The sequence below is a fragment of the Symphalangus syndactylus genome, chromosome 6, assembly GCF_028878055.3.
Source record: "Symphalangus syndactylus isolate Jambi chromosome 6, NHGRI_mSymSyn1-v2.1_pri, whole genome shotgun sequence".
In the NCBI taxonomy this organism is placed as follows: domain Eukaryota; kingdom Metazoa; phylum Chordata; class Mammalia; order Primates; family Hylobatidae; genus Symphalangus; species Symphalangus syndactylus.
Genome location: NC_072428.2, coordinates 57239926 through 57267633, shown reverse-complemented (window position 1 = coordinate 57267633; position 27708 = coordinate 57239926). Strand labels below are relative to the sequence as shown.

Sequence of the window (27708 nt, the reverse complement as noted above, 5' to 3'; positions counted from 1 at the left end):
AAATACAAAAAAAGTTAGACAAACCTGGTGGTGCATGCCTGTAATCCCAGCTACTCAGGAGTCTGAGGCAGGAGAATCGCTTAAACCCAGGAGGCGGAGGTTGCAGTGAGCCGAAATAGTGCCACTGCACTCCAGCCTGGGTGACAAGAACAAAACTCCATCTCAAAAAAAAAAAAAAAAAAACCAAAATTGTTATCTTTTTTTTTTATTTTACATTTAAATCTTTACATAATCTGAGATGTTGTTGATTTTTTTTTTAAATAGAGAGAGGGTCTCCCTATGTTGCCCAGGATGGTCTTGAACTCCTGGGCTCAAGAGATCCTCCTGCCTCAGCCTCCCAAATTGCTAGAATTACAGGTGTGAGCCACCACGCCCAGCCAACCTGAGATGTGTTTTTTATTTTGAAGTTGAATAATCATCCAATTTTACTTGCTTCAAAATGAATAGTAATTTTGAAAGCATTGCTTATTAAGTAATTAAAAGGTTACTCTGTCAGATATCAAATTCTGATATATATTTGAGATCTATTTCTGGATTTCTTTTTTCTTTTTCCACTAATCTATTTCTCTGTTTCTATACCATTACTCTAATGATTGGTTTTAGAGTTGGTTCTGATACCTGCAAGACAAGTCATCTTGTACTGTTACTATTTTTCATGTCTTTTTGGCTATTCTCAGGAATTTATTGCTTCATATAAACATCAAGATCATTGCACTCTGTTTGGAATTGATTTTGGAAGGTTTGACATTTCTATATTAAGTCTTCCCATCCGAGAGTATGGTGTATCTTTCCATTTGTTCAGATCTTGTGTTCTCCTTTTTGTTGTTGCTGTTGTTTTTGAGATGGAGTCTTGCTCTGTCACCCAGGCTGGAGTGCAGTGTTGCAATCTTGGCTCAGTGCAACCTCCGCCTCCTGGGTTCAAGCGATTCTCCTGCCTCGGCCTCCTGAGTAGCTGGGACTACAGGCGTGTGCCACCACACCCAGCTAATTTTTGTATTTTTAGTAGAGATGGGGTTTTGCCATGTTGGCCAGGCTGGTCTCAAACTCCTGACCTCAGGTGATCCACCCGTCTCAGCCTCCCAAAGTGCTGGGATTACAGGCATGAGCCACCACGCCCAGCCTCAGATCTTGTGTTCTATCTTGCTACAAGATTGTATACCTTTCTTCATAGAGACCTTATATCTTTCTTGTTAAATTTATTTCTGAATATAGTTTTTGTCAGTATCATAATGGGAATATTTTTTCTATTTCCGTTTCTATGCATTTGTTGTCAAAAATAAGAAAAGCAATTGGTTTTTGTACATTTATCTTATATCTAATAACATCATTTTTTTCTTAATAATTCAAATAGGTTTTTCTTTTGCAGTTATTTTATCTTATTTGCTAGAGGCTCTGAGATTTTCTAGATATACAATAATTTAATTGCCTCATTGTTCCCACAATTCCCTTGACACTCTCACTACAGTAGCATCTACCTTCAGCCATGTCTCTCCTCACCCGGCCTGCACCCAGGTTACAGGAAATCCCACTGCCCACAATAGAGTTTCTTCTCTCATTTCCTCTCTTCTCAAAGCTGAGACTCCAGTTCCCTGTCTCCCTGGTTTACAGGAGCAGAGTAGGGTATGGGTGGGGGTGCTCAGGTTCTCTGTTGCTTTGTTCCACAGAGTGAATTTGTCCCACCCTCACTGGAATTCAGCTTTCCTAGAGCAAAGGTTGAAAACTGGTGGCCTTTGGGCCAGATTTAGCCTTCAGACATGCTTTATTTGGCCCACATAGTGGTTTATAAAAATTTTGATTAGTTGCCAACATTTAAAAATTGTAACAGTTGTTTTACATGGGAACATATAAAAATCTGGATTTCTAATTTTTCTTAAAATCCTGAAAGATCTGAGAAAATGGGCCCTCAGCCCACAGGACAATGAGTGGCAGGAGCTGTGAAATCGCATGTCCCACCTAGACTATGAGCTCCTCAAAAGCAGGAGGTCATCCTGCCCCTTCTGTACCCCCAGCATGTACCCCCAGGGCCTGGCTCCAGGCATGGGTTCATGAAAGCTTAATTCCTTTCCTTCAGTAAGTTTTAAAGATACATGAGTTGACCCATACAATAAGGGTTCTGAACTTTATTATGCCTTGGCAGTCTGGTGAAGCCTAAGGACTTCTTTTCAGGATAAGGTTTTAAAATTCATAAAATAAAAAATACACATGATTACAAAGGAAACCAATTCTATTGACTGTTTATCAAAATATTAAAAAATAAATTGTGATTTAGTAATACATGTTCTTTATGAGCACATTACATAACAAGATCTAGTGGCAAGTCTAATAACTACCGTAATTTTGAAGCACCAATGAGCATAAATGATATTCTGAGAGATCTGTAACAAGGCAGGAAAACGTGTGATTTCTGTTGGTTACAGGACTGCTAAAGTCATTTGTACTGTGAATGCTATGGGGATTCGAACATTCAAGATGGAAAGAATGATTACATTTCAATGAGAAGCTAATGATGAAAATAAAGATGTAATTTTTTCTCAACCAGGTTCACAAACCCCAAGAATTCTACCCACAGATCCCGTGGATCTCAGATCAAAACCTCTACTTTCGAGAAAAGGTGGGAATGTCAGCTACAACCAAGTCACAATAACAAGGAAACACAATCCCTTAGAAACCGCCCCAGTTGTGGTTGTCCTCATTCAAGGCAGAGTGGGAGTGTAAATGAAATCACCTATTCTGGAGGGCCCTTTGGCAATATGTTCCAAGAATCTTAAAAATGTGCATCTGCTTTAATCTAGCAATTCTGTTTCTAGGAGTTTATCCTAAGGAAATGAAGATGTAGCCAAAAAATAGAAAAAAAATTGAGTGTGAAGATGTTTGCCATAGCCAAGTACACATCCAGTTTTTGTGGAGCCTGAAGTTTATACAATTTAGGGGGCCCCTATAACACAAAGAATACAAAATTATGAATATAAAATTGCTAGATCACTCCCAGGCATTTGAAAGGGACTCGTGCAAATGGGGTCCTTTCATCAGCTTCACATAAATTCACCCCAAATATAACATTATTAAACATAATCATCTAAAATTAGAAACAACCTAAAACAGCCAACAATTGGGGATGGATATAAGTTTTAGTATATTTATATAAGTGATATTAATCACTCATTTAAAATGATATGAATGTAGCAGTCTACTGACATGGAAAGATGCTCAATACATAGTATGAAGCGAAAAAGCAGGTTATAAAATGGTGATATACGTAGCAAAATCCCAGTTTTGTTAAAATAACATAATATTTATGTGTAGTAAGATGTGAAATGGGACTTTCCGGTCTCAGAACTGCTGCTGTACCCCAGAGCCTTAAAAGCAGCACCAGACACAATCCAGCAGAACTTGGGCAGATTATGATGCCCTCATACAGGCTCAGAGCAGCCTCGGAACAGGCACTGACCCGGGAGAGGAGGATGGATGCAGGGGTTTTCCGTGGGGAGAGTCACCTCAGTGCTATGCCTCACCCCACATAACTCAAGCCAAGAGACTGGGGCTTCCCTGGAGCTTGGGGGAAACAGAACCTGACACACCTCTCCCCTGGAAAAGTCTAAAGAGAAAAAGCTGTTGGGAGCTATCCCTGGTGGTAGCATGAGGGGTGGGGGCTGCCATGGGAGCAGCCTGTGCTTGCAGGGTGCAAAAGAGAGAAATGTTTCCTGTGCTACCAACCAGAAACAGTGCAAGGTATCCAAGTGTCAGTCATCATGAAAGATCCCTGCCCAAAAAGTCTGCCCTCCAGGAGAAGGGGAGCCCTACAGAAGGACCCTCAGCCAGAGTGAAGGGGACAGGCACAGGTGGTCTTGGGGAATATGTCACCCAAGCCCAGGAACCAGCTGGAGGAGACCAACAAAGAAGCCTGCACACAACCCAAAAAATGTTTGTCCCTTTAAAGCAAGGGCCAGAGTTTGGGCATCTGACACCTAGAGGAGTCTAACACCAGGTTACAATGACTCCATTCAGAGCAGACCTGGCACTTGCCTGTATCTCCCCCAAACCCCTCTCAACCCGGAGCCAATTCAAAGAAGCAGAATAGATAACGGGAGAGACAAACAAGGCTCCCATTCCTCACTGCAGGTCCCTGAGCCGGGTCACAGAGCTCTAGGAGAAACTCAAGTTGATTTCTTGGCTTAGTTGAGGTATAATTTACACATGGTAAAATTCACCCTTAATAATGTTCTCTTCTATGAGTTTTGAAAAACACATAAAGTTATGTAACTACCACCACCACGGTCAAGATATAAATGCTTTCTCTCACCCTAAAGTGATAGGGCTTAGTTTTGGATACAGTTTTGCCTTCTCCAGAAGGTCATATAAATGAAATCACACAATATGTAGCCATTTGAGTCTGGGCTCTTTCACTTAGTACAATGCACTTGGGATTCATCTGTGTTTTTGAAAGTACTGGAAGTTCCTTCCTATCACCGAGTAGTATTCCATTGAATGGATGTACCACAGGATGTCTAACCATTCACCTACCAAAGAACACTGGAGTTGTTTCTAGGTTTTGGCAATTATAAGTAAAGCTGCTATAAACATTCATATACAGATTTTTGTGTTAACAAAAGTTTTTGTTTCTCTTGGGGAAATATCTAGGAGTGGGAGTGTTAGGTCACTGGGCAGGTGTATGTTTCACTTTCAAAGGCACTGACAAACTGTTTTCCAAAGTGATTGTCCAATATTTAATTCTCATCAGCAATGTGTAAGAGTTCCAGTTGCTCCACATCCTCACCAACACTTAGTATTGTTATTTTTTTCTTTAATCCCTTTAATGGGAGTGTAGTAAGAGGCTAAAGTTTCCTGTTTTTAAAATAGGCTTTAATTTTTAGAGCAGGTTTAGGTTCACAGTAAAATTGAACAGAATGTACAGAGTTCACATACCCACCCACTTCCACACAAGCACAACCTCCCCACCATCAACATCCCGCAGAAGAGTAGAACATTTGTTACAATCAATTAACCTACATGGATACATCATTATCACCTGGAATCCATAGTTTGCATTAGGGTTTGCTCTTGGTGTTGTACATTATATGGATTTTGACAAATCGATAATGACATGTACTCATCATTATAGCATCATATAGAATAGTTTCACTGACCTAAAAATCCTTTGTGCTCTGCCTAATTATTCCACTCCCCTCTAACCTCTGGTAATGACTGATCTTTTTAGTTTTGCCATAGTTCTGCCTTTCCTAGAACGTCATATATTTGCAATTGTTCAGTATGTAACATTCTCAGACTGGCTTCTTTCACTTAGCAACATGCGTATAAGTTTCCTCCATGACTTTTCTTTTCTTGATAGCTGCTTTTGAGTGCTGAATAATATTTCACTGATTGGATGTGCCATAATTTATTTATCCTCTCACTCACTGAAGGACATCTTGATTGCTTCCAAGTTTTGACAATTGTGAATAAAGCTGCTATAAACATCTGTGTGCAAGATTTTGTGTGAACATAAGTTTTCAGCTAATCTGGGTAAATACCAAGGAGTGCAATTGCCAGATCAAAGAATAAGAGTATGTTTAGTTTGGCACACACACACAAACCTGCCAAACTGTCTTCTAAAGTGGCTGTGCCATTTTGCATTCCCACCAGCAATGAATGAGAGTTCCTGTTGCCGCACATCCTTGCCAGCCTTTGGCGTTGTCAGTGTTTTGCATTTTGGCCATTCTATCAGGTGTTTAGTGGTATCTCTTTGTTGTTTTAATTTGCAACTCTAATGACGTATGGCGTTGAGCAACTTTTTATATGCTTATGTGTCATCTGCGTATATCTTCTTTGGTGGGGTGTCTGTTCAAGTCTTCTGCCCATTATAAAATGGCTTATTTTCTTATTGTTGAGTTTTAAGAGCTCTTTATATATTTTCAATAACAGTCCTTTAAGCTTGCAGAAGAATTGCAAGAATAGTACAAAGAACACCCATGTATTCCCTTTATCCACATTCACCAGCTGTTAGTGATCGTTAACATTTTGCTTTGTCACTTTCTCTTTATACACACATTTTTTTCTTAACCTTTTTAGAGTAAGTTGCATACATCATTACCCCCAAACATTTTAACATGTATTTTATAACAAAACATATATTATCTTACATAACTACAATATAGTTATCAAATTCAGGAAATTTAACATTAATATAATACTATTATATAATCCTTAGGCTAGATCCAAATTTCACAAAATGTCCCAGGTAAAATGCTTTGTAGCAATCTTCACCTGTGATCCAGTACTGGATCTAAGATCATGCATTTCACTTGGCTGCCATGTCTCTTTAGTTTCCTTTTATCTGGCACAGTTCTTCAGTATATTATTGTCTCTTATGACGTTGACATTTTTTATGACTCTGGGCCAATTATTTCGTAGACTGTTTTTCATTTTGGTTTTGTCTGATAGTTTCTCTGTCAGGTTCTGCCTTTTTGGTGAGAATGCCACTTTGCAAGAGATAAGAAAAGCCAGTATTTTTCCTACTCTCACACTCACCATAGAATGCTTCATTTCTGGTCACCAAAACATGCAGGATTTCTTCCCACCAACCACCAATTTTCTCCAGTGGGCACCATCTGGGCATCCTATGATTCAATGCTATACTGACAATATCTACCTGAAGATATAGCATCAGATCCACAGTGCTCCACCCCACTTCAGATGCCGATCACAAGCCCCAGGTTGTGACCTAAGCTTCTGACCAGCCAGCTATAAATCAGAGTTCCCGAGATGCCCTCCTTAGGTTTAATTAATCTGCTAGAACAGATCATGGAACTCAGGGAAATACTTTACTTACATTTACCCATTTATTATAAAGGATATTCGAAAAGTTACAGAAGAGCAGCCAGATGGAAGATATATACGGGGCAAGGTATGGGGGAGCTTCCATGCCCTCTCCAGGCACACTATCCTCCCTGCACCTCCAGGTGTTCGGCAATCTGGAAGCTCTCCAAACCCAGTCCTTTCCGGTTTTCATGGAGGTTTCATTAGGTAAGCATGAGGGATTACATCATTGGCCTTTGGTGAGCGACTCAACCTTCAGCCTGGGGCTGAAAGTTCCAACCCCCTAATCACGGCTGGATCTTTCCTGTGACCAGCCCCTATGCTGAAATTATCTAGGGGCCTCCAGCCACCAGTCATCTCATTGGCGTACAAAAGACATTCTTATCACTCAGGAGATTCCCAGGGTTTGGGGAGCTGTTTTAGGAACTAGAGGCAGAGAACAAATACATATGTTTCTTATTATATCACACTTATCACACCACAGAAGTGAGGTAGTATCTTTCTTGGGGAACCATATCAGAAGGCACTTTATGCCAGATCCTTATTTGGCAGACTGAAAAAAAAAAAAATCTACAAGGAACTTAAACAAATTTACAAGAAGAAAAACAAACACTCCTATTAAAAAGTGGGCAAAGGACATGAACAGACACTTCTCAAAAGAAGATATTCATGCGGCCAACAAACATATGAAAAAAACTCAACGTCACTGATCCTTAGAAAAATGCAAATCAAAACCACAATGAGATACCATCTCACGGCCGGGTGTGGTGGCTCATGCCTGCAATCCCAGCACTTTGGGAGGACAAGGCGGGTGGATCATTTGAGGTCAGGAGTTTGAGAGCAGCCTGTCCAACATGGTGAAACCCCATCTCTACTAAAAATACAAAAATTAGCTGGGCGTGGTGGCGGGTGCCTGTAATCCCAGCTACTTGGGAGGCTGAGACAGGAGCATTGCCTGAGCCTGGGAGGTAGAGGTTGCAGTGAGCAGAGATCGTGCCACTGCACTCCAGCCTGGGTGATACAGCAAGATATCATCTCACACCAGTCAGAATGGCAATTATTTAAAAAGTCAAGAAACAACAGGTTCTGGCAAGGTTGTGGAGGAATAGGAACGCTTTTACACTGTTGGTAGGAATGTAAATTAATTCAACCATTGTGGAAGACGGTGTGGTGATTCCTCAAAGATCTAGAACCAGAAATACCATTGACTCAGAAATCCCATTACTGGGTATATACCCAAAGGAATATAAATAATTCCATTACAAAGATACATTAACATGTATGTTCATTGCAGCACTATTCACAATAGCAAAGACATGGAATCAACCCAAATGCCCATCAATGATAGACTGGATAATCCAAAGACAATGTGGCACATATACACCATGGAATACTATGCAGCCATTTTTAAACAAAAGAGATCATGTCCTTTGTAGGGACATGGATGGAGCTGGAAGGCATTATCCTCAGCAAACTAACACAGGAACAGAAAACCAAACACTGCATGTTCTCACATTTAAGTGGGAACTGAGCAATGAGAACACAAGGACACAGGGAGGTAAACACACACTGGGGCCTGTGGAGGAGGGGTGGGGGGAGGGAGAGCATTAGGAAAAATAGCAAATGCTTGCTGAGATTAATACCTAGGTCATGGGTTGAGAGGTGTAGCAAACCACCATAGCACACATTTACCTATGTAACAAACCTGCACATCCTGCACATGTACCCTGGAACTTAAAATAAAAATAAAACTGAGAATGAGGCTCTTCATTGATATCTAACGTGATATTGTCCCCTGCCCCCAAAGCTATAAGATCTGCTCAAGATATCATCATCCAGGTTGAGGGAAAGGAAAGCCAGTGGAACAGGCTTGCGAGGTACTGTTGTCAGAAAAATAAAGCTATTTCATGGTTCTACTCCACTGAGTCTAGCTTGTAATACGCATTAGGAAAAATTAAAAGATTGGAATGAGGACACTCTCCAAAAAATAAGAGTGGGAGAAGGATTTCAGGTGATTTCTCTTTTCTTTGGTTTATCAGTGTAGTGGACTCATACCCAGCAAGCATTTAATTTAGCCACCACCCACCTCCAAACCCTGCCCTCCCATTCCACTTTGAACTAGACTTTGATTCTCATGGTCAAAAGGTAAAGAAGATGAAATAATGTAACCTTTGTCTTCTGAATTTCTAGTATCCCAGGTCATTCTTCTTAAGGGATTATTCAGGGTCATTTTTTACTGTAATTTTCACCTTATACCTGTAAGATTTCAATGACACTGTATTTTCAGATTTTTTCGTATTATTAACTTATATTACTCATGATTGATAATAAAAAAATTGATATTAAAAAAGGTGAAATATCACCTCCTTCCATGAATTGACATTTTGAATTGTGAACCAGAAACCCGAGCAGCCTGGGGTGGGGATCACGCGTCTTTGCTCTCTCACCAGAACTGTCAGCCTTCAGAGAGGGGACTGGGGGTGGGGTGATTTATATGTCACTACAGACATCATGGAAATTCTCAGCGTGGCATCTGCAGGAGAACGCGGAGCTTGGAGGCAGCACCTCAGAGGGGAAAACACCTCTATGGCAGTCAGCAGGCTGGTGTTTCTTCCTCTTAAATGTCTCGGATCTTGTCTCCATCCTCGTGTCCATGAGGGTTCAAGCCTTCATCATTTCTCACTTGGACTGTGGTCCCAGCCCAGACCTCCCTGGTCTCCCTGTGTTTGGTCCATTCTGTAGCTGAACAATTATCCCAGAGCCCTGCTATTTTTCTATCTCCTTTCCATGGCACCCAGCGCTCCGTTGCTTACTCAACTAAATGCATTCATAAACCCCAATACCCTAACGTCACGTTTCCCCACCTTCTGGTTCCACCCTACCTCTCCCCACTACCAGTATCTACATCCCAGCCAACTGTGGGCTCCTCACAATCTCCCCAGCCTGCCCCTTCCTACCCCTCACTGCGCCTTTGCTCATGTCTGGCAATGCCTTCCCTTGATAGTGTAGCCTACCCAGCTCTGGACTATCCTTGAAGGGCAAGCATCAAAGCTACTACATTCAAGAAGACTTTAGCAAACCTTTCCTGAATGGGAACTGTGGCCATGCTCTGCCAGGCCCTGAGGATACAACAGTAAGGATGACACAGGCTCTGCTTCCGAGGATTCACAGTCCATCAAGGAGTGGAGAAATAGAAGCACAACAACAGAGCCAGAAAGTCTGGATGGGAGGCAAAGGACAGGAAAACTATATTGGTAGCAGAAAAATAAGTTGCTCTTTTAGGTAATGTATTAGTTTGCTAGGGCTACTGTGAAACTTGTCTTAAACCATAGAAATCTATTGTCTTGGCCGAGTGCTGTAGCTCATGCCTGTAATCTCACCACTTTAAGAGGCCGAGGTGAGTGGATCACCTGAGGTCAGGAGTTCAAGACCAGCCTGGCCAATGTGGTGGAACCCCCGTCTCTACTAAAAATTCAAAACTAGCCAGGTGTGGTGGCAGATGCCTGTAGTCCCAGCTACTTGGGAGGCTGAGGCAGGATAATCACTTGAATCTGGGAGGCGGAGGTTGCAGTGAGTCGAGGTTGCAGTGAGTCGAGATCACACTACTGCACTCCAGCATGGGTGACAGAGTGACACTCTGTCTCAAAAAAAAAAAAAGAAATCTATTGCTTCACAGTTCTGAGGGCTGGAAGTTCAAGATCAAGACATCAGCAGGGCCGTGCTCCCTCTGAAGGCTCTGGGGAAGGATCTCTCTAGGCCTCTCTTCGAGTTCTGGTAGCTCCTGGACCTGTGGCAGCATAACTTCAGTCTTCACATGGCATTCTCCCTGTATATATGTCTCTGTGCCCACATGTCCCCTTTTTACAAGGACACCAGTCATATTGGAATTAATTCCCACCCTACTTCAGTGTAGCCTCATAGCATCTGCAGTGACCCTATTTCCGAACAAGGTCACATTCTGAGGTACTGAGGGTTAGGACTTCAACATATGAGTTTTGGGGGGGGGACAAAAGTCAACCCATAACAGATAGGGACAGCCCAGAACCCAAAGGGCAGGGATGAGTGTGGAAGAATAAAACGGGGTGTTGGGTTCAAGCTACATTTTCCTCTGTGAGAAAGGCAGCTGTGTCAGAAGAGGGATCTAGGGGAGACAGAAACAGTTCATAAGGATTTAAAAACACACATCACTGCTCTGTGGTATGCCATGCCAGCTCTTTATTCTGTGTTTCCACAAAATCAATTTCTATTCTGGATAGTAGAGTCGGGGAGGGGATTGCTGATGTGCTAGCCCCAAAGCTGGGCAGGGCAAAACCAGCACTGCCCACAGGAGGCCAGGGCTGCTAGGCAACACAAGCTAAAGCAGTGCAGCAAGGCATAGAGGAGATGGGAGAGTAGAGTGAGGCAAAGCCTGGGCAGCCGGCTTCGTGAGGACACAACTAATTGCATTCAGCATCACACTGCCATATGCATTCATTTTTGCAAGTACATTTGATTCTCTTAAACACCTTATATGGTGGGAATTATTATTTCTATTTTATAGTTCCTATTTACACAACATGGCTTAAGGTGGCTCAAGGGTGATGTGACCTGCTCCAGGTCCCACAGCAGGTACCGGCAGAAGTGGGTTTGAACCCAGGAAGTCTGATGGCAAAGCCCATGTTCATTCCATAGTCCCGCAGGGGCACTCTGTGCATAGCCTCTTCTTCTTCTTCTTTTTTTTTTTTTTTGTGTGTGAGACAGTCTTACTCTGTTATCCAGGCTGGAGTGCAGCAGTGCCATCTCGGCTCACTGCAACCTCCGCCTCCTGGATCACACAACCTCCTCATATCACACAGTTTGGGCTCCACTTAATTCAAGCAATTCTGGTGCCTCAGCCTCCCAAGGTAGCTCAGATTACAGGCATGCATCACCATGTATGGCTAATTTTTGTAATTTTAGTAGAAACGGGATTTTGCCATGTTGGCCAGGCTGGTCTCGAACTCCTGGCCTCAGGCAATCTGCCCGTCTCAGCCTCCCAAACTGCTGGGATTATAGGGGTCAGCCACCATGCCCGGCCTGTAGCCTTTTCTTTAGCAACCCAGGCACCTCATGAACAGCTGAGATCCAGCAATCCGTGTGTATTGAATGACCAAGGAATGTTTCTGTGCAGCCGCCTCCAGCGCCCATGCCACATCAGCTGCAGCTGGGGTGGACATTTCCTTGCCAGCCCAGGCTCATCTCACATGGCCAGCATCCTACCCAAGCCGTGACTTTCTGCATCTGCTGCAGGCTCTTTGGCACCATCTGACCTGGCTTGAGCAGGCATTACAGCCCAGAAGTCTCAGGGACCTTACCCAGTGGGGGCTGGAGTCAGCAAATCAATCATCAGTTTCCAGTCCTGCAGATTGGCAATTCTGGAAGGCATTCTGTAGGCTTCAGGGGTCCTGGTGGAACACAGCCCGGTCGCCCACTGTGGAGACTGATAAAACACACCCTGGCAATGGCTTTGCTTCCTTCCTGTCCTGTTCTCCCCATTCCCTTACTCCTGCCTCCTGGGATCACCTCCCCAGTAAATAGTTACCCCAAATCTTTGTCTCACACTTGGCTTTTGAAGAAACTCAAACCAAGACAGTGATGGTGCCAGTGGGAAAGTTCCCCTTTCCAAGGGGGTCATTCTGAAATTGGTTAAAGCAGGGAGCAAGAAGCCAGCAAAGGCTGATGGATTACGGAACATCACAAGGATTTTGCTTCAGGGGTAAAGCTGGAGAGGAAGACCTGGGGCATATCACACAGTTTGGGCTCCACTTAAGCACAGAAGACACAGGCTTAGATTTGTATTTCTGGAAGACACACTGACTGCCCAATGGAAGATGGATTAAAGGGAGCCAGAATGGGGTCAGGGAGACCGGTGAGGAGGCCATTGTCTAACTAAGTGTAGATAAGACCCAGACCAAGGAGGCAGCTACAGCCTGAAGAGAAGGCTAGAGTCCAGCGTAGCTTACAGAATGGGACCACTGAGCCTCGGCAAGAGCTTGATAAGCTCAGGGGCTGGAGACAGGGGAGGGAGACTGTCAGGGCTGACTCTAGGCGTCTGGGGCCCTTCCCTGATGGATGGAACACGGGGCAAGGAGGAGGGGAGGAAGGGACTGTGTTACGAAGGTCTCTGGAGCACAGTGGAGGTCTGTGTGTGGTGCTCAGCGGGGAGGTCAGGCTTGGAGCAGACTTGGGAGGTGTCCACCTAGTGACCTCAGTCCTCTCCCTCCCTCCTGGCCCCTTCCTGGCTGCACAGGAGGACCTCTGCTTCTTCTCCTCTCTGGTCTCCAGAACTCTCCTCGCCCCCAGCTTGAAGGTGGGGACAGACAAGCCTGGGCCAGACCACCATGGCATTTGCTGGCCAAACCTAACAGAAAAGTGATGCATGCACAGAAGTTGGCCAACCCAGGCACACAGCAGGATGGGCTGGGGGTGAAAGAACAACATTTACAGCATGGAACCTGGATGAGTCTCCCTGCACTGCACTGCTCAGCTGTGGCTCCAGAAGGCTCTTCTGTGGAGCTGCATGTCTCATCGGCAGAGAGGGAATGATGACAATGCCTATGTGTCCAACACATAGCGGGCACTCCAGACTTCCCTCCCTTCATCTAGTCCCCCTCCACATTTGACAGCAGCAAGCACCCTCATGCACACATGGCCCCTCGTACAGCAACTCTGACCCTGTGGGGCTTTCAATCGGTTGGGCTGCTTTTTGAAGCTCTCTGATGTTCAAGGCTGGAGTCTGAAGACCTGGATTAAGGTCCTGACTCCACCTTTTACCTTAAGTTAGTCTCTTTCCGTCTGAATCTTGATGTCCTCACCTGTTAAAAGAGTCATCATAAAAAACTTCATCTCCATTATTTTTACCCACACCCTTAGTATCCTTTCTCCACATGCCTTGAGACTTTCCTTTAGAACAGAGCTGCTTGCACTAATTCACATGCACATGTAAATGACTGGTGATGAACTTCAAGCTTTTACAGGGTAATGGGAGTATAAACAAATGAATCAGCCAGTGAGATTAGAGGGTGTATCTTGTTCATATCTGTATCAGTTGAATCTAGCACAATGCCCTGCTCCTTGTGAGTACTGGATAAAAGTTTGCAGACTCACTCAACTCTCATCTCATGTATCTCTGTGTTCTGGGTGCCCTGACACAACCTGGCAAACAGAAGGTGCTTGTGTGTGTGATCAGTACCCGAAGGATTGACTGAATCCAGTAGGACCCAAAGGCCACATCTGAGTGTGGGGTTGTGGCCTAGGGAGGCCAGAAGAACAACCCAGGGGGCTGGGACCTCTCACCTCTCTGTATGCAAGAAGTCAAGGCCTTGGCAACAGCTGCAGCCAGCTGGCACCGGGTCCCTGCAAGAGTCATTGTTTGGCCAAAACAGGAAGCCGCCCGAGGGGAAGTGTGGCCTCGCCTCAGTGAACCCCTGAAGAATGGCCCCCGAGAACCTTGGGGACGTGACGGCAGGCACGGAGTGTGTTACAGCTGCACCTCCCCACCCAGGCCAGGGGATGGTCCTAACTCGACCCTGGAGGCCTGGTGCAGGACAGGGCTGGAGACCAACGGGCTGGGTTCGAATCCTGTGCAACCTTGGGCAGGCCAACACCCCTCTCTGGATTTGTCTCCTTATTAGCTCTTTTCAGTTGAAGGATTCCATGTCTGGCCGTCTCATCGGTCCTTCTGGCTACCTGTTTCCTGTGGTCTGCCAGTGCTCAGTACAGATGAGGCCCATGGAATGAGCCCTTTTCCACCAGGAGTAGGGAAGCCTGGTGGTTCCATAGCACTTCACCGTTAGCAAAGCATCATCTCATTTCATGTAATCTCCCCCAACGATTACACCAAGAGGCATCGGCAGTGAGGCTCATGGTCCCATGTCATAGAGGAGGACACAGAAGCTCAAAGCCAGGATTCAAACCCACAGCCCCAGCCTTGGGGCCTAGTGGGCAGGGGCTGTGGCAGCTCAGAGGAGGCAGCAGCCCCCTACAGCAACAGGAGGAATGGGGTCAGAGGCTTATGCTGCAGCTTGAGGTCTGCTTGGTTGGCATTTATTTCTCTTAATTCATGCTGTGCCACTTACCCACTCTATAAGCCAAAGAAGTCACTCCATTTCTTTGTGCCTGAGTCCTCACTGGGGATCTGGAGATTATGCCTGTCCTGCTGACCCCAGGCTATGCAGGGGTTGCATGAGGAGAGGGGCAACTAACGCTCATCATTGTGTGGACACATCGGCTGCTGACCCAGCATTTGGTCCTCTCTTCCTTCCTCACAGAACCCCAGTTCTGTTGGCTATTCTACCTGCCCCCAGGTTTAGCACTAGAGCCCAATTAATCTAAGTCAACCAGGACATGCCATTCCTGGAAAGACTGTCACTGATTGGAAACATGACCCAAGCCATCCCATTCAGACCTAAGGAAAAAACTTACGGTCCACATTGGAAGAGAAGTCCTCTCCTGCTGTCTCGCACTGGACATTCCCATGCAAGCATGGATTCCCCATTGCCACTGGCAGCCACCCTCAGCCCTGGGGAGGATAACAGCCCTCCTCATGAGGCTGGAAGGGGAACAAATCAAGGACCAGAGAGCATGGAAAAGCCTGTATTCTTGACGATACCAGGAGCTGCTCTGGACTTGCAGTGGTGTGACAGGATACGCCTCTTTGCTTATTTAGGCCATTGGCAGTAGGGTCTGCCCTTACTTGCAGCCAAAGGCATCCTCATGCCCTTCATCATCTTGCAGTCTCTGATGTACACAGAGGGGAGAAATGGGCCCCCCCTGCCCCCACTGGCTCACACCAGGGCAGATTCAAAACCCCTGGCTGCACTGCCAGAGCTGATGACTTGTTGACGGCTTTTGGAAGCTCTGCATTTTTTCTTCTCTGTTCCTTGGGGCAGAGACAATTCCTTCCTCCTTAAAGCTGGCCTCTGGCTTGGACCCAGGCCACCCCACTGGCATTAATGCTGCAAGATTGATGGGACGGGGAGATAGAGAGCCCAGACTCCAAAACCCCAGCCCTGGCTGTTCCCTCTGCTCAGCCTCCAGTTATTCCCCCTCCTCTTTCCTCCAAGGACCTCAGCCCCTTTACAGCCTTAGGATCACAGGGTTTTCAAAACATAGGAACTCTTGGAGCTGACAAAAGTGGAAACAGACCCAGATATAGGCAAGAGACCTGTCCCAGGTCACACAGAGCTGGGACTGGAACCCAGGTGTCTTGAGTCCTGGTCCGGGATTGTTCCCCATCAACTGCAGGAAGGCCAGAAATTGACATAACTTTTTCTGTTTTGAGTCTCCACCATATCCCCAATGTTTCTTGTCTTCATCCATCTTTTCTGTCTATGGCCACTGCTGTGATTCAGGTGTCGTGGTCTCTAGACTGGTAGTGGCCTCTTTCTGAGTTCCAGTTCACATCTGCAATCGTGCCTCCCAAACAGCTGCCAGAATGATTGTCCTTAATGCAGACGTGACTCTGTCATCCCTCTGCTTCACTGTCCTTAAGATTCAGGATCCTTAGGCTGGCAGAGAGGGCCCCTAGTGATTGACCACCCCGCAGCCTCATCTGTCACATAAGACCTATATTCCTTCTACTAAACTCAGTTGTTGCCTCCTCCAGGCAGCTTTCCCAGAACCCTCCATCTGTGGATGGCACAATGTATAGGTCCATCATGGAACCCTTTGCAGGATGGGAAGGTCTGACCCCAGCATCTGCTCCACTGCACCATGAATGCTTACAAAGCACAGATCACGTCTGCTCAGCATTCCTGCCTGCCCTGCGCCCTCCACCAGGTTTGACCTTGTCCGTGTGCAATTTCCCCTTGTTGGTTCCAGGTTATCTGTCCTTAGCCCCAGGAATGAGCAAAGGGGCAAAAGGTAAGAGATTCTGACTCCTCATCCTCAGCAGGCTCTGGTGCTGCCCGCTCTGCCTGTCTGCTGATTCAATGTGGATGCAAGTGAGTCTCTACCGAACATTACAGATGCGGAGAAGCAGGCCAGGCCTGGGGCTCTGTGAAGTCACAGGGGCAGAGCTTAACAAACAATCCCCTCCAAGCATGGCCAAGAAAAACCCCAAACTTGCAGCTCAATGCTGCGATTCCAGGAGCTCCACTTCCAGGAATTAATCCTGAAAGACAAATATCCAGAAGGTGGACAAAGAAGAACATGGCAGAATTTATTTATAATAGCAAAAATCTGGAAACAATCTAGAAGCCTAGCAGTAACAGCAAGGGTAAATACCTTAATGTATATTCAGATAGTGAAAAATTGTACAGCCATTAAAATTATGTTTGCAAACAATTGTTATTAATGTGGAGAAGTGTTAAGTGAAAAAGGACAGAATACAAACATATGTATGTAGTGTGATCATAACGGAAAAAATGCATAAAATCTGGGAGGAAATATCCAAAAATGCTAGAAAATGATTGAGTTAGGGTAGAAAGATTAAAATGTTCCATATGTTTATACTTTCCTGTGTTTCCAAACTTTCTATTTAATAGTATGAACTTCTGTTCATTTTTATAATCAGGAAAAATGAATTAGACATACAGAAAAAGAAGAGATTAATTCTATTCCCAATTCCGGTGCTAACTGGACACAACCCTGGGCAAGTCAGCGACCCTCTTCCAAAGTTCATTTCCTCCTTGTCTGTTCATCTGTTCCATCTTTCCTCCATTCTAGAAGGGACTCACCTGTGCCAGGCCCTGTGCTGGGCACTAGGGACCCAAGCATGAATCAGAATGTAAACATATGGAAAAATGTCTAACCTTCTTCATAATCAGAGAAATGCCAATTAAAGCTATGCCAAGATATCATTTCTAGTCTATTAGATAGGCAAAAACTCAAAAGTTTGAGAACGTGCTCTGTGGGCGAGACTGTGGGAAAAGAGGCCCCTCTCGTACATTGTCTGGTGGGAAAACAAAATGGTGCAAGCCCTACCTGGAGGGGAACTTTTGCCGCAAAATTACATTTGAATTTACACTTTACCCTGGCAATCCCCTCTTGGCAAAAATAAGAGAAGACAGATTCATAAAGCTATTCATGGCAGCATCATTTGTAATAGTAAAAAAAACTAGGAACTGCTCAAATGTCCATCAGTAGGGGTAGCTTGACCACACAATAGACGACTCTGTAGCTAGAAAAAGGAAGGAGGCCAGGCGCAGTGGCTTATGCCTGTAATCCCAGTACTTTGGGAGGCTGAGGCGAGTGGATCACAAGATCATGAGTTGGAGACCAGCCTGGCCAATATGATAAAACCCCGTCTCTAATAAAAATACAAAAAAAATTAGCCAGGCGTGGTGGCGCATGCCTGTAATCCTAGGTACTCGGGAGGCTGAGGCAGGAGAATTGCTTGAACCCAGGAGGCGGAGGTTGCAGTGAGTGGAGATCATGCCACTGCACTCCAGGCTGGCAACAGAGCACGACTCCATCAAAGAAAAAAAAAAGGCGGGGGGTGGGGATGAAGAAGATCTCTGCATGCATGCCATGACAGCGTGACCTCCGGGCTGGGTACAATGTTAACTGAAAAGCACAGTGGACTAAAATGCATATAGTACATTACCGTTTTATCAAGAAAAAGGAGGGAATACACAAATGCATGCGTGTTTTCAAAATTAAGTATCAGTTAAAAGACAAAAAATAAAATTAAATAATTGTTGTCTGCTGGAGTGGGGAGGAAGTGTGGTAAGGGAATGGAGTAGAAGCCAGGCTTCTCTGAATATACCTTATTATATAGGTTAACTTTAGAATTACATGAATTCTTTACATAAAAATAAAACAAAATTAAATCTAAGTAAAAGTCAAAAGCAATCCCCCAAATCAAAAGCAAAATGAAATCAATAAATCTGTGTATTGAATTGGTGTCTTCACCAAACAAAATTGAATTATTTTAAGTGATTTAGAAACCTGGTAACTTGACTATAGCTTGACTAGTAGGCTATATATTCTAAGGACAAAGGAATCACAGACAAATTATAAAGTGTTTTCAGTAATCATATTATTAATACCACTATTGGTATTATTATTCTGATATTTTTATAATATGTATATATCAAAAGAAAGTAGGAGAAATGAATCAGTAATAATGTCAATGTTGTTAGGAAGCAAGATGTTCAGCATTAGACAAAAGAGAGTCAGATACAAAATCAAAATACTTATGTAAAAGCCCTATAGCTGAAGGTTTTATTCAAACTACCAATATGAACCCTTGATATATTATCTTCTTAAGAAAAAAATTTCCTAGCTCTGCACCTTGAGAAGATCTAAAAGCAAAGACCAACTCAGCATACCTCACACCTCACACCCAGATTTGTGGTTTCTAAATGCCACTTCTCGTAAAAGAGAACCAGGGCTTCTTGAAGAAATATCTAATTCCAGGTCCAGGCAGAAAATACACAAGACAAACCTGGACATCTAGTTATACCAGAAAGTCAGGACAGTATTAAACACCACTAGGGTCAGGCCAAAAGGACTCAGATGACCAAGAGATCTCTATGGGCCAAAGGTGGGACAATTTGAGTGATAACAAGGTTAATAACTGCAATAAATTGAAATTTTTCAAATGCATTTAAAAATATTAGATAATAATTTAGAAAAAAACAAAAACAAAACCAACAAACAAAAAAACATTGCTGATCACCTCTAGAGACTATGAGGGAATCAACTCATGATTCTGAAAACTGATAAATAAAGGGGAAATCAGCCAGCATTAATTCTGTCCTTCCTAAACCAATTGTACCTCAGAGGAACCAAAGCATCAGGAGAGAAGTTTTTCTCCATAGAAGTGTTCCAGCTAATAAATGAAGAAAGAATGATAAAATTAAAACATCATTGTTTTGTAATTCTCTAATGAAATAATAGATGTAGGCAATGATCATCACAGCCTTCTAAAAGCACAAAAGGAGAGACAACCAAACATTATAAATATGATGTGCCTTCTGAGGGAAGTAGACACGCCACCTGTGAAGCATTCTTCCTAGCACGTTGAGTCTAATCAAGTGTTTAGATCTAACTACCAATTTACGGGAAAGGCAGGAAACTGAGGAATGTGTTAAATAACACTATGGGGGAATGCAGCCAGAAGGTGGAAAACTACATGGGATCAACAACTTTGTTTAGTCAACAAATATATATATATATATATATATATATATATTTTTTTTTTTTAATAGGAAATCCCAGCATTTTGGGAGGCTGAGGCGGGAGGATCGTTTGAGCCCAGGAGTTCGAGACCAGCCTGGGAAACATGGCAAAACCCCATCTCCACGAAAAAAAAAAATACAAAAATTAGCCAGTGTGGTGGCACATGCCTGTAGTCACAGCTATTAATACTTGGGAGACTGAGGTGGCTGAATCACTTGAGCCTGGAAGGCAGAGGTTGCAGTGAGCCGAGATCACACCACTGCACTCCAGCGTGGGGAACAGAGCGAGACAGTGTCTCAAGACAAAATAAAAATAAAAAAACAAGGAGAGACCAGACTCAGTTGCTCACACCTATAATCCCAGCACTTTGGGAGGCTGAGGTGGGAGGATCACTTGAGCTTAGGAGTTTGAGACCAGCCTGGGCAACATGGCGAAACCGTGTCTCTACAAAAATTACAAAAAATTAGCCAGGCATGGTAGTGCATGCCTGTGGTCCCAGCTACTCAGGAGGCTGAGGTGGGAGGATCACTTGAGCCCAGGAGGTTGAGGCTACAGTGAGCCAAGATCATGCCACTGCATACCAACGTGGGTGACAGAGTGAGTTAGACCCTGATTCAAAATACAAAAAAAAAAAAACCACCCCCTGCCTCCAAAAAAAAAGAGAGAGGAAGTAGAATAGATTGAAAGAGATTTAAGAGAAAACAATCAAATGCAATGTATGGAACTTGTGTAGATCCTGATTTTGAACAAATCAACTTTAAAAGATCTGTAAAAGATCTTTGTTAGACAATGGGGAATTTTTTTATTTGGAGACGAGGTCTTACTCTGTTGCCCAGGCTGGCCTTGAACTCCAGGGCTCAAGTGATCCTCCTGCCTCAGCCTCCCAAAGTTCTGGGAGTAATTACACTTAGAAGTGTGATTTGGAGCAATCTGGAGTAATCATGCTTACAAGTGTGAGCCACCACGCCTGGTTTATTGGGGAAATTTAAACACCACTAGATATTTAATGATAATAAAAAATTATTATTAAAAATGTAGGCAGGATAATGGTTTCTGGCCATGCCTTTATCTTTTAGCAATACAGACTGCAATATTTATTTATTTATTTTGAGACAGGGCCTTGCTATGTTGCTCAGGCTGGTGTTGAACTCCTGGCCTCAAGTAATCTGCCCACCTCAGCCTTCCAAGTTGCTGGGATTTATAAGCATGAGCCACTGCACCCAACTCCTTGCAGTATTTGTGGATAAAATTATTTGATGCTTAAATTTGCTCTGGGTAATCCAGAGGGGAGGAGTTGGGGGATAGAAATGAAACAAGAGTGGCCCTGAGTCAGGGAGGGTCGAAGCTGGGTGAGGAATACACAGTGGTTTTTGTACTATTTTTATTGCGTGTTTGAAATTTTCCACAATAAAATGTCTTTGCTGCTGTCAAGGAGGTGGGAAGGAAGACCTAGACGTTCCCTCCAAGGCTAGGGTGGGGGACGGGAGATCAGGCCGAGTGAGCTTTCCTCAGGAGTGAGCAAAAACAGGAACGTGCGTGCAGAGGGAGGAGTTCCCAAAGAGGAAACGGCGCAGGAACAGCAAATGCAGAGAGGATGCACACTCTAAAGATGGCAAGCAGCTTCTGCACCGAGGGAGCAAAGGGGCGTGTCAGGGGCAGCTGCTGGGAGGAGGCACAAGCACCACGGAGAGTCTGGGATGCCCAGCCAAGGAGCCCTGCAAGGGTTGCCCTGGGGACTGACACTGGGGGCTCTGTGTTTTAGCCAAGTCACCCAGGCAGCTGAACAGAGGATGGACTGGAGGGAGAAGCCTGGATGTAGGTAGGGAGGCCTGAGCAGTGGCCAGGTATTTCCTGGACTGGGGTCCTGGAGACAGACAAGGAGGCCTGAGCCAGGGAGTGGCCTGCGATGGACTGCAGGAGACAGCTATGAGTGCTGCTGCCAGGAGGAGGGTGCTGGGAGGGAGGAGTGCAGTGAGACCCGTTTGTGGCCTGGGCAACTTGGTGGATGTTGGTGCCACTATTAAGATAGGTTGAGAGGGCAGGTCAGGCCCCTTCATCTAGAGCCCTGCGCTGGGAGGCAGGGGCCTGGGATCTGGCCCCAGCCCTGCTGTCTGGCTGTGGAACCCAGGGCATGTATCTACCCCTCTCTGACCTAGGGGTCCCCATCTCTAAAGCAAGGGCTAGGAGCCTCAGATCAGAGGTTCTCCGAATCTGCCCCGGGTCAGATCTGTGCCCAGCCCACGCATGCACCCTTCTTGCCTGCGAAGGGCTCACGAGTTCTCATCTGGCGTCACTGAAAATCCAGTGGTGTGATGTCAATGGCATTTCCCTTCAGAAAAAGGAAATGAGCTTAGCGAGCGTATTACCAGGAAAGGAAAGTTAGTTGGGCCCCACCCTCTGCAGCCCCATGCTCCCCGCACAAAGCATGCAAGGCCCCTCTGCCTGGGGCTGGGGACAGGACCCAGAAATGTCACAGTTCAGATAGAGGCACCAACACAACAGCCTTGACTTCCAAGCAGGGCTGGGCTGCCCTCGGCAGAGTCAGCACCTTCTCTGGTTCCCATGGCCTGGATCCTGGCCACACTCGGAAACTGAGTCACAGGTAGCTCCAGGGTCTCATCTAACATCAGCAAGGCCCAAAAGCTGAGCTCTTTATAGTCAGGAGACTGAGACCCAGACAGGAGAAGAGGCCTGGCCCAGGACACAGAGCCAGTCAGAGGACAACCCAGACAGGGGCCACATGGCACTGGGGAGTAAGGTGGTCCCTGAAGGCTTGTCTTGCTACAGAGCTCCCAGAATGCCCCATTCCTGGTAGATGTACCCAGAAAGTCCCTCTCCAGTTCCAAATGTTAAGTGCCTTTACTAAATGAAACCACTCCCTGACCCTTAGCTTTTGACCATGTAAACATTCCTTAAAATGAACTATGAAGATGAAATGAAAACCAGTGTCAATCTATCCAATACAATTGCTATATACTTTGGAAAAAATGAATAGTAAATTGGTAAGTTTGGTATATTCGGCAAATTGGTCATTTGAAAACCCGATCAGTTGGCAAGCTGGTCATCAAGCGGATCCGTTTTTAGGAATTTGACCTAGAGCCTCCCACAGACCCCACCCACCAGGCCTCCTCCCACCTTCCAGCTACATGGGCCGGGCCAGATCCACCGCATCTCCCCAGCCCAACCCTCAGCCCAGGGCCTGACACACAGGCGGATCCAGGCTCTGGCTTGTTAATTGCTGAGTAAACTAAGGAGATGTTGAGCCCATGTTGAACCTGAGCGCCTTGGGTAATTGGAGGGGCCCACAGGAGGTGGATTAGCAGGGGTGGCCCTGGTCAGCCCTGACACAGTGAGGTAACCGGGTGGAAAAACCCCTCACCTTTGCTCTTATTGTAAAAGTCAACTCGGGTCATACTTTCCACTGTGCCCCCCACAGGGAGGGCATCTGGTTCACCCTCCCACGCACCCAGGGTTTGGGGGTTTTCAGGTGAAGTGGAACTAGGTGTTTGTGTTTCTGCACCTTTGCAGGATCGCTCAGCAACAAAGGAGCCAGAAAAGGCAAGGTGTACACACTGTGTGCAGCATGGGCGAGCCTGCAGGCATGCAGGTAAGAGTGTGTGCGTGCAGGTGTGTGCACACGAGTTTGCATGCGCAGATGCAGATGGCTATGATGCGTGGGGGTGGTATATACATGCGGATGCTTATGGATCTGTGCCGATCATTATTGAGCACATATGTATACCCGTGTGTGTATGTGCATGGATGTGTTTGTGTGAGTCACAGTGTGTATACAACCTTACACAATAAGTGAATCGAGTACATGTACCTGTTTATCCATGGAAGTATATGATGACTGGATATGTATATGTGTGTTTGCGCGTGTTTATACTTTGTGCATAGATGCATGTTTGTGTATTTATGCTGATCCATTTAAGCCTATGGGATGCCTGTGGATGCTTGTGTAACGTCTGTACATACTCCCTAGGTGCATCTTAATACAGGAATATGGCTGGGTGCGATGCGTATGTGTGTGTGTGTGCCTGTGTGAACAGCTGTGCCTGGAGGTCTGTGAGTGTGTGGATAGGTATATTTGCCTGTGCGCGTGTGCGATTCATGTGGTGTGAGTGCACGTGGTCGCAGGCAAATGTCTGTGTGGGCACACACATGCCCTGTTGCCCTTTTCTATCTTTTCCTCTTGGGAAATGACAGAACTTCTGAGTCCTAACCATGGCTGGTGGCTCTTCCAGGAACATGGTTTCCTGGACCCAGATGGTGAGCTTGTCAGGGACCCACGTGAATGAGGAAGTGGGTGCGCCTGAGTCTGGGGCTCCTCTGAGAACTGCTGTGGACTAGGGAAATCTTGCTGCCACCTCTGGTCTTTAGTCCACCTCTCAGTAGTAGCTTTCAAAGCTTGTTTTTTTTGGAGGGGTCTCCACGGAGCATAGTCCTAAGCTCCTAGCTTAGGTTGTCCCTGTCCCTGGGCCTGTTTGGCTGACATTCTCCTACAGTTTAAAAAACACATCCACATCCGTACTCTTAGCTAATCCTTGTGACCTTTCTTCTAGTCTGTTTGGAGAGGCTGGGAGCAGAGTGATTAAAAGAGCCAGGCCTGGTTCCATTCCTGCCCCCTCTTCTAGCTGAGCAACTTCCGCCTCTTCCAGCCTCCCTCACAGGAATCACAGATCACGTGAGATGACACCCGCGAAGGGCTTGATGGGCATCTGGCACATGGTGAGGACTGCAAAAATGTAGGTTATTGTTTTTACTATTATCCCCATTTTATAGATGAGGAAACTGAGGCTTGGAGAGGCTCTCTGCCTTTGTCAACGTGGAGATGCTGGGAAGGAAGTGAGGCCCATCTTACCTCAGATGCCTGTCCTCTGTCGTCAGGAGTATTCTCTTGTTCTTCCGGGCTTGGCCAAGCGGTGGTAAACCCCACATGTGGTTCTGTGGTTGCCCACACAGTCCTAAAAATAGCCAACAGGAACCCAGGGGCTCCCCCTTGGTGAGTGGCAGCAGGCCCAGTCCTCAGGCAGCCACCGACCTGCTCACTCCCCACAGGCGAGCAGGTCTTGTCTAGGAAGGGGCTGGGTGGTCTGGGTCCCATGCATGATGAGCCAGAGGCTGTGCCAAGCTTGTAGCAAATATTATTTTATTTCATTATGTTTTCTTACATCTATGATGTGGAGGCCATGGCTCCACTGGACTCACGAGGAGACTGAGGCTCAGAGCAATGAAGTGACCTGCTCAAAGTTAAGGAGCTTCAGGGAGGACCCAATTTTTTCTGATCCTAAGGTCACTATCCTTAATCCCTCTCCCTGTGGGGTCTTCCCTATCTTGAGCCTGTGGACAGCTGTGCAGTGGCAAGAGAAAGGCCTTCAGAACTATGCAGACCTGGCTTCCAGTCCCAGCCTTCCTGATGAGCCCTGGTGGTCTTGGTAAGTCACCTCACCTCTCTCAGCCTCAGTTTCCTCACCGACAAAATAGGAGCCTCACTGCACATGATGTAGGAGTATGGTGGGGATCCAATGAAAGAAGGCACACAAGCACCCGGGGGAGGCCTGGCACGCAGCCAGTGCTCAGTACACAGCCACTCACTGGCTCTGCTCCTCCCCCCATTGACATCTATGCTTCCAAAGCTGGGGTGAGAGGAGCAGCATTGGTCGAGCTCCCAGAAGTGTCCTGCCAGGTCAGGGAAGTGGAACCACCCAGGAGAGGCCAGGAGAGGAGGTCCCTATGGCAGATTGAAATTTCCCAGAAATGATCTCAGGAGTGTTCCTAATTCTGTACCCTGGAAACTTGTCATTCCCCATCAGGAGATGGAGTCCCTTGCTCATGCCCCTTGAAAGTGGGCATGCCTTTGAGATGGCCTCCATGAAAAGAATGTGACAGAAGTGACATGAAAACTTCCTAGGCTAAACCTAAAAGGTGGTACTGCCACCACCCGTCTGTCTGTCTATCTTTCTGTGTCTGTTTTTCTCTCAGCATGCTTGCCCTCGGGACTCAGACACCATATTGTGAGGAAGCCCAAGCTACATGCAGAGGCCACCATAGTTGTTCTGGCCAACAGCCCAAGCTTCAGCTGCCAGACATATGAATAAACCAACTCTTCAAATGATTTCAGTTTCCAGACTTCAATGCCTCCCAGGTAATGTCCAGAGGAGCAGAGATGAACCATCATCTCTGAGCCCTGCCCAAATGCAGACTTGAGAACAAACTAAATGTCATTGTCTCAAGCCACTAATTTTCAGGGTGGCTTGGTACACAGCACCAGGTAACAGGAATAGCCCCCCTCTTCCTCTGCAGCTCTCCCCAGGGACAGGCAAGCTCTCCAACCCATGCTTCATCCCCACCCTGCAGACAGAATCTGGAGTCAGTCCTCCCACCCACAACTGTGCCTTCCAAACTAAGCTCAAAGCCCAGCTCTGTTGCTTTCAGATGGGTGCCCTAGGGCAAGTCACCAACCCTATATGACAAATCCCTCTGTGTCAAATGGGAATTATAATAGTGCCCCTGAGGAGTCTTGGAGGGATTTAATAAAGTGCCTGGAACATAATGAGTGCTCATTACGTGGACGCAGGGATATGAGGTTTGGGAAAAAGGAAGGGGTCAAAGATGTCACCCCAGTCTCTGACTGGGAGGGAGAGAAGAGGAGCAGGTTTTCAGGGAGCCTGGGAGGAAATAAGTTTAGGCTAGATGCTACAAGCGAGGTGCCCAGCTCTGTGCAGGTTCCTGAGGAGGACCTGTCCTCAGGTGGCTCCCAGACATGGGAGGCTGCAGAGTGTGGCTGGGCAGGCCCAGGCAGGAGCTGGTCAAGGGTGAATAAGGTGGGGGTGTGGAGGGCACCGCAGCAGGAGCTGGGCCAGGGACCTCAGAGCTAGGTGGGCACAGCCGCAGCTAAGCATGAGCTCTGAGGCTTCCCAGATACCACAAGTTCCCCTCCCCTTCTCTCCTCAGCCCAGGCCAGCCTGACCCTATCTAGAAAGATAAAGTCACTGCAGAAGCTCCCACACCAGAGACGTTCTTATCAGTCACCCTTGTCTAAGGTACTTGGGAATGTAAACTCTCCCTCCACACAGCCCTTGATGCAACGCACCCGCCCTAGGAAGACACAAAGCAGACGCAGTGGGGTAGGCCTTCCCCTAGCCAGACCCCACCTTCCTCCCCATGCCCTTTCTGCAGCCCTGCAAATGCAAGAGATGGGAGGGCCAGCCCCGGAGCCCCCTTCTCTAACACCTGGGGCGTATTTTTCCTGTAAGTCACACTCAGATTTCGAGGGGCCGCAAGGAGCCATTTCTGTTAATGCCATCTTGGCCAATATGCCCCACGTGTGTGTGCAGCACAGTGCCCACCCTGCCCGGAGAAGGAGGGAAACATGGTCGGAGGTGGTGGATCTGGGTGACCCAGAGCAAGTCTGTTTACTTCATTCCCCGAAAGTTTGTCCTCACACAAACATGCAGTAAGTCCCCCTGCTAGCTAGGCTCAGGGCTGGGCACTGGGGAGAAGCAGAGTCCAGAAAACACAGCCTTCTGGTGTTTTCTGGTGTTTTCTCCATGGTGATGAAGCTTGCCTTAGAGCACTTACCACCTGCCATTGTTCTGAGTGATTTACACAGTATTGACTCATTTAATTCCCAAAACAACCCTATTGTCTCCCAACATTGTCATGGAGGAGGAAATTGAGGCACAGGGAGCTTAAGGCACTTTGTTCCCAAAGTGAGTGAGTAGCAGGGCTCAGAATCAAGCCCAA

At 46.1% G+C, this 27708-nt stretch overlaps 1 long non-coding RNA gene across 1 annotated transcript; it reads left to right on the top strand.

Annotated features, from left to right (window-relative positions):
• Positions 1 to 16922: 16922 nt before the first annotated feature.
• LOC129483926 (uncharacterized) lies at positions 16923 to 26173 on the top strand. Its single transcript, XR_008658331.2, has 4 exons — positions 16923 to 17050; positions 23488 to 23566; positions 24525 to 25397; positions 25945 to 26173. It is a non-coding gene; the product is annotated as an uncharacterized lncRNA (long non-coding RNA).
• Positions 26174 to 27708: the final 1535 nt, after the last annotated feature.